Here is an 8,545-nt window from a genome sequence, read left to right on the forward strand (position 1 = left end):
TCCACAGACAACCGAAACAGGTGAAAAATCAAAAGCAGTAGAGAAACCTGAGATACAAGAAAAATCTATCAGAGCGAAAGCAGTTTTGGCGCTCTCAAAACCCTCATTACTCTTACCATGATAAAGATTCTAAGTCAGAGAGAAAGACTTTCGGGCCACACGAAGAACAGAACCAAAAGGATAGGTTCGGTTCCGAAAGCAGCAACAACCGAAAAGCTAGTTTCGGTCCGCCAAATAATAACAGGCAAAGACCTGATTTCAGTCCATCAAGCTTTTATAATAAAAGACCAAGTTTCGGACCACCAACCAACAAAACCCAAAAATCCAACTTCGGCTCATCATCAAGCGGCTACCGAAGATCCAGGTTCGGTCCCTCTAATGACCACAAACGAAAGGGTCATTTTGAACCCCAAGTCAGGAAAGACTCTCATTCTAATTTCTTTTCCTCTAATTCTTCTCATTCTCAATCTTCTTCTAAACCCAATTCTGTTCCTACACAAAATTCAAGATCATCAACAAACTTGAAAGGAAAAAGGAAGATTTCCTCAGCCAAGGAAGACCGAAAGCAGACTAAAGTCCATAACCCAGAATCTGAATCCAAAAAGCATGCAACTAATCCTAATAAAATCAAAGTGTTTACCATTAAAAGAAAAGATGAAACAACCTTAATAAAACGAACATATCTTGTTGATATTTCTCTTACTACTCCTGTTCCTGTGAAAGGCTCACGTGGACCCAAGAAACTTTGGGTTCCTAAATCTGCTTAATTTTTGCAGGTTATTAGTGACGATCAGTTTGACGAAGAATGGTATATTGACAGTGGCTGCTCACGTCACATGACAGGAAGGAAGGAAGAGCTAAGGGAGTTTCGATCACTTCAAAATGGTGGCAATGTCAAGTTCGGTAACAACTCCTATGGAACAATAAAGGGTTATGGGATGATAACCAATGGAGACTTCACAATAAGAAAGGTGGCATACATAGAAGGATTGCAGCATAACCTCATCAGTGTATCTCAACTGGTGGGAGGTACCGGTCTCAAAGTTTCATTCGACGACGAAGGCTCAGAAATTATAGAGAAGAAATCCAACAAGGTCATTCTCAAATCAGATCGAAAAGGCGAAATGTTTCCTCTGAATCTCAGACCAATCAAAGGGAATCCAGCCATATGTCTTTTATCCAAAGCTCATTCAGACGAAAGTTAGTTGTGGCACCGAAGGCTCTCACATCTCAACCTCAAAGACATCAACAAACTTGTCACCGGAGGTCATGTTTGGGGTCTTCCATTGCTCAAATTTGATCGAGAACACTTGTGCGCTGCATGCGAAATGGGGAAACAAAGTCGTCAAAGTCACCCATCACTTATAAACACGAAAGTTATTGAACCACTTGAGTTGCTTCACATCGACTTGTGTGGTCCATCATCAATCGAGAGCATTGGCGGTAGCAAGTATATTCTTGTTATTGTTGATGATTTCTCACGTTTTACATGGGTATTCTTTCGGAAGCACAAATCTGAGGCCACTCCTAAGCTAAAGATGTTTATCAAGCAGGTTGAAGTGCAACTGAGAAAAGTCGTTCGAAACATTAGGAGCGACAATGGAATGAAATTCAAGAACAAAGAATTCGAAGACTTCTTGGCAGAAAAAGGAACCAGTCATAACTTCTCAGCCCCTTATACGCCTCAACAGAATGGTATTGTCGAAAGGCGAAACCGATCCTTGTGTGAGGCGGCCCGAACTATGCTAAGTTTTGCTTCTCTTCCCTTATATTTCTGGGCTGATGCTATTGTTGCAGCATGTTTTACGCAGAATAGGTCTTATCTCAACAAGCGTTTCTCTCTCACTCCTTATGAGATCATCAATAACAGGAAGTCGAATGTAAAATTCATCCATGTGTTCGGTTCAAGGTGCTTCATCTTCATCTCCAAAGAACATCGTAACAAGTTTGATGTTAAAGCTGACGAAGGAATTTTTCTGGGATATTCTCTTACTTCAAAGGAATACCGGGTTTTAAATAAACGTTCTAGAAAGATTGAAGAAACCTATTATGTGACGTTCGATGATAATTTCGTCAAGAAACTAAAGACTACTGAAGAAGCAATTGGAGATATTTTCTGTCAAACAGGTCAAGTCACAACCACGATTGCTAATTTATTTGATCAGTTCATAGACTTATTCGATGAACCTGAGAAAGCCACTCTCTCGGAAGCCAAGGCAGCAGACAACAAAATCGATCGTCTGAAGCAGATTGTCGAAGATGCAGCCAAACAAATGGGAGAAGGAGAACCAGTTCGAAACGAACCTCTTCAACACGACACTTCAGTTGAGGGGGAGAATCAATTCTCTTCAAATCAATCAGACTCACAGTTTCAGGGGGAGAATTCAATCCCTGTAACACCCGAAAGCCCGGCTACACCCGCAAGTCCTGTAACACCCGAAAGCCTGGCTACACCCGAAAGTCCTATAACACCCGAAAGCCCGACTATACCCGAAAGTCCTGTAGCACCCGAAAGCCCGGCTACACCTGAGAGTTCTATAGCACCCGAAGGTTCAAATCAACCTGAAGATCCAAATGATTCATCACCTGTCGAGGGGGAGAATTCTGACATGTTCTATGATGATGACATTCAATCCGAGTTGGAAGAAATGGTCAACGTTGAATTAGATCCATCCTATGATCCAAACTTTCCTCCGCTCACTAAATGGACCAGAGATCATCTTGTATCTTAGATAGTGGGTAATGTATCTGAAAAGGTCCTAACCCGATCTCAAGTGAAGGCAAAGCAAACCTCCCTATTCTCCAAAGTAGAGTTATGCATGTATAATTCCTTCGTATCCAAAGTTGAGCCAAAGACCGTCAATATTGCTCTTGATCATTCTGATTGGGTCCAGGCAATGCAAGATGAACTCAATGAGTTTGAAAGAAATAAGGTCTGGCGTCTCATTCCAACACCAAAAGATGCCTCAGTCGTTGGTCTCAAATGGGTATTCAGAAATAAAATGGATAAGGAGGGAAATGTGATTCGTAATAAAGCTCGTCTTGTGGTGAAAGGATACTTCCAGGAAGAAGGATTTGATTATGAAGAAACATTTGCTCCGGTAGCAAGGCTGGAATCTGTTCGAATATTTCTTGCCTATGCTGCACACAAGAACTTCGAGGTCTACCAAATGGATGTGAAATGCGCCTTTCTGAATGGAGAACTTGAAGAAACGGTTTACGTGGAGCAACCTCCAGGTTTTGTGAATGAAAAGCATCCAAATCACTGCTACATTCTAGACAAGGCAGATTATGGTCTGAAACAAGCACCTAGGGCATGGTATCAAACACTAACTAAGTTCTTAAAGATGTCTAAATTCAAACAAGGTTCGGTTGACCCAACCTTCTTTCGTAAAAAGGAAGGTAACCACCTTATGATAGTTCAAATCTATGCCGATGATATAATCTTTGGCTCAACGAATCCTAGCTTAACAGCTGAATTCGGAAAGCTGATGGAGACTAAATTTGAAATGAGCTCAATGGGTCCGATTAACTTTTTCCTTGGTTTAAACATTAGACAGGGACCCGAAGGCATCTTTATCAACCAGGAAGCATATACCAAGACTCTTCTTGCTAAATTCGGCATGACGGGAGATTCAAAGGTCAAAGTTACCTATGGCGTTTGGCACCAGACTTACACCATCCTTGGAAAAACCGGCAGTCGATATAACGCTATACCACCAAATGATTGGTTCCCTGATGTACCTCACAGCTAGCAGGCCTGATATAATGTTTTCTCTGTGTTATTGTGCTAGGTTTCAAGCGAATCCTCGTGAACCACACATGCTAGCAGTGAAAAACATACTCCGATATCTGAAGCGAACCACCTCTCTCGGTCTCTGGTATCCCTCAAACTCAGGTTTCTTTGTTCAAGCCTACTCAGATGCAGACCTTGGAGGATGTGGTTTAGACAGGAAAAGCACTACAGGAGGCTGTCAATTCCTCGATGGGAAGTTGGTGAGCTGGCAATCTAAGAAACAAACATGTGTTTCACTGTCTACTGCCGAAGCAGAATATATTGCAGCCGCTTCTTGCACATCTCAAGTGATTTGGATCCAAAGCCAACTCCAGGATTATGGACTCAATATGAAAAAGATCCCACTATATTGTGACTCAGAAAGTGCAATTAGGATCTGTCATGATCCAGTGCAACATTCCAAAACCAAACACATTGCACTAAGATATCACTTCATTAAATATCATGTAGAAGATGGAAACGTAGAGATTCATTTTGTTCGAACTACTGATGAACTGGCTGACATCTTCACCAAAGCTCTTCCCGAAGCAACTTTTAATAAAATTCTACAAGGGCTAGGTATGATGGAATCGGAGTCAGTACCAAAAACTACTTCTCAAAACTAAAAGTTGGAAGCGAAATGAACCGAACATTCGGGTTCGGTTCGCGTGAGTGCCGAAATGAACCGAGCGCTCTGGTTCGGTCCTATTCACTTGTCTTCGCTTATCACTTAAAGGTAGTTTCTTTGGTTGTAAACTTTTTGTACCCTTATTTCTCAATTATTTCTCTCTTATTTTCCAATTCTCTCTTATTTTCCAGTGGTACAGTTGTTCTCCATGTTTTATAACATGGGTTATACTGAAATTCTGACGACCGTCACAAAGTTCAAGAAATCTTGCTTACCTCCTCAGTGGAACGGCTTCTTCACAGTTTTGTTCAAGGGGCTATCGGAACGAAGTGCAGGTTCAGACGGGGCGAGTCGTCTGTTTATGACCATTCTCTATGGGTTGTACCATGGCATCAATCTCGATTTTGGATCGGTTTCATGGCAGCAGCTGATTCAGAGTCTAGCGTCTACTTCTCGCCATTCAGAGATCTCCTATGCCAGATTCTGGACGCTGGTCACAAAGTGGGTGATGGACAAGTATCACGTTCCTATTGTTGCTGATTCTCCACTCTCCTCGATAGGAACTTTCCACACTACGAAGATAATCGTCTCTGATTCCTCTAAATTTCAGATCGTTGGATCAATCCCTGAGTCAATGTATGGATGTGTTCCAAGTGACAGCCGCATTATCAGAACTTACAAGGAGTTTCGTCGCTCTGGTCCCAGAGAGCTCACTTCTGAAATGATTCAATCAATCCATGATGCTGATAGGCCTGCTCCAAGGGGAAAGAAACATGACAAGGGAAAAGACAAGAAGGTTGTCAAAGGAGCGAAAGGTCCTTCTCCGAAGAAACGCAAACCTTCCAAGGCAGCTCAATCCCCTCCACCAAAGAAGAGGAAGACTCAACCTAGGCGCAAGCTTATTCTTGCCTCCTCCTCCAGCGAATCTGAGGAAGAGATTTTAGACTCCGACGAGTCCCTTCGAGGTAATACTCCTCCATGTTCGCCTACCCCTGAGGTACCTGCTTCCACTAGACCTGTCTCTCCTCCCCCAATCTCCATCTCTATTTCCATTCCCCCCATAACCTCCACTACTCAAATACCACCCACCTCTATCCCTGTACCACCTCCTATTTTCACTGAATCTACCACCACAACCACCGCTGGCATTAGAACCAACGTATCTGATATGGGGGCTCCTACTACAACACCCGAAACCACTCCCTCTACCGAACATACATCCGTACCCGAACCTACTTCCACAACCGAGCCTCTACCCTCACTCTCATCTCCTGCTCACTCAGCAGATAATGAAGAACCTTTTCTTGGAGGAGAGGACATGATGTTTGACTCGGTCTATTACAGTTCGTATCAAATGCAAAGTGATGATGATGATGATGCTCCAGTCACCAAGAAGCATCTCAAGGAGCTTCATGAGAAAATCGATTCTCTCATTGCTTCCTCCTCTTCTTCCTCATGATCTACTATCTCAGACGCTACTATTCAGGGGCTCGTTGATACGTTTACTAAGGCTCATGAAGCCTCTATCAACTCTGCCACTGCCGCTATCGATGCCTCTACCAAGGCGTGTGCTGCAGCGACCGAAAAAGTCGAAAAACTATTTGTTGACGCTACTTCTCTTTTGCAGTCTTTATAGGGAACCGCTGATTCCAATGCAGAGAAGCTAGAATCTCTTGTTAACACGCTGGCCACCTCAGTTGCCTCCGAAATGCAGTCATTTGCCAGTCTTCGTCAATCTCTCAGCGATGACAACAAATTGTTTCAGGCGACTGTTGAGGAGCGCCTAACAAAGCTGCAAGAAGATCTCGCTTCAGAGAACTCAGTGATGGATGCTCTTGCTCGCAAGACCACTGCTCTCAAGGTCAAGAGTCTTCATCTTTTCCAATCTGAAAAGGAAGTTGCATCTCTTCGATCTGAGCGTGCGGTTATTTCATCGTGCGTTTCGGATGTCCACGCCACCCTTTCCAACATCATTGAAGCACATGATCCGATCCTGAATTACTCAGTGAGGCGCACTCTCGCATAGAAACTTGCTCCTGCCCTTGCCCTACTAAGCAAACTTGAAGGGCTTCTTGAGTTTGTGGCCCATCCGAAACAAGGGGGAGAAGATGTGTCTCAACCGCCTCCCACTTCCACAACTAAAGAAACCGAACCTCCTCTAGCAGGTCAACCCTCAGGTTCGGGTGTCAAAGACAAAGGAAAGAAGATTGTTGAAGACAGTGATGATGATGAGAAATACACCATCGCTGATCTCTTAAAGAAACAAGGCCGGGATAAAGATGCTGACATGAGCGCTCGTGTTGCCAGAGAGTTTGAGGCGAACGAAAGAAAAATGAAGGAGGCTCATGACCTTCTTGAGAGTAGGAAAACTCTTTTTCCTCCGTGGACTCTTGAGAAGCTTATAAAAGCAACAATTGAAACTCCCAGCATTCTGTGGCTCGAACCAGTGATTTCATTGGATCGAATCAATTCTGTCGACTCTCAGTTCGATATGCCACTAACCCGAAAAGCCTTCATCTTCCATGCTTTTGAAAACGTTGCTGATATCCCTCATCCTCATCCAAATGTTGATAGGGAGCTTGTCGAATTCTATCTGAAGTCTGCTCAACCTCAGTATCAGACATGGAGCGCTCAGAAAATCATCAACGTTCGGGTCCTCAAGCCGTTTCGTGAGGGGAACTTCACGAACGTTCGGTTCAAAGTGCTGACGGGTTCTGCTAAAACCGAACACGCTATATCACTTGCTGATCTTCCCAACCTGAATCCACATGATTGGATTATTTTGCATAACATCCTCCTCACCAACGAAGCTGAGTATGGTCCAATTATTGATCACTTCAAAAGGATGCTCGTATGCTACATTATGGAGGTTGCCAAGATGGATCAGGAGATCGCTAGCATATTCAAGAAAAAGCCTACTATTTCTCCTGTTGGCTCTGCTAGTGATTTGAACATGATGCAGATGGGGAGAATCGACCCAAAGCGGAATTCAGTCATGTTTACAAGGAACGAAGGCTAAAAATGCCTGTTCGCCTTGGCAGATAAGCACCTTTACACCACTACATGCTTGGAACATGTTCTGGGAATCATTCATCGATGCAAGCAAAATTCAGCAGATGACAAGAAGTATTTTGATGACATGATTCAGTGGTACATTCGCTTCAGACAGACCATCCTTACTCTCATCCCACGTCTGTTTGAAACCACTAAGAAAGTTCCTGCAGCTGGACCCAGCAAGCCGAAGTGATAGTCTCGCTCCAATTGACGCAAAGGGGGAGATTGTAGGGTCTGAAATGTGTTGCGTCTTGGGCTCGCTATTTAGTCCATTTTGTCTCCGAATTGGGCCTGTCCATCCATGAGTTATATCTAGGGTTTTGTATTTATAGGTGCTTGCATGCATCTTAGTACGTAGGATTTGGAAGTCAATTATTCTGAAAGATTTGATTCTTATTGTTTTGTAACCCTAACAGCCTCTACAGCGGAAGTTCTTTATCGAGCTTTGCTGAGGCTTGAATCTATTGAATCATTCGACATATTTTGATTCATTCTCGTGTTTTATATTGCTGTTTTTCGTTTTTGTGATTAACCTGTTAGAAGATCTAAACGATCAAAGAGTTTCTTAACTCATCACAAGTCAATTTAGGGCTTCACTTAAAATGACAATTAGGGTTAAGTGTTTATCGCTTAATCCATTAAGGACTTAATCCATTGAGTCCATTATTGCTTTAGGTTAATTTACCAATGATTATAACTTGATATTTTAAGTTTAATAATTAATCAATATCTTAGGTTTATTAAGTAATTCCCGAGCGGTCCCGTAAAATCCAAAATTAAGGTTTCATGGCATTAGGGTTTTACAAACCCTAATTTGTGTTTCCAACCCAAATATTAGACCATTAATCAAATGGTTGGGCCTTTAGGTCACTTAAGGATTTAATAGGCCTATTAGGCCCACTAGAATATCTTTAAGCCCATTAGGGTTTTCCTTAGGTCAATCAAGGTACATTTAAACTTCATTGGGCCCATTAAGGTTTATTAGACCCATTAAGCCTCATTAGGCCCATTAGGGTTTGCTAGTCCCTTAGTCCAATCATCCAAACGAGTCGCGATCCAACAAGGCACACCGCCACCCGACACGGCGG

Source organism: Lactuca serriola, chromosome 5 (genome assembly GCF_051521515.1).
Source record: "Lactuca serriola cultivar US96UC23 chromosome 5, Lser_US96UC23_V15, whole genome shotgun sequence".
Taxonomy (NCBI): Eukaryota; Viridiplantae; Streptophyta; class Magnoliopsida; order Asterales; family Asteraceae; genus Lactuca; species Lactuca serriola.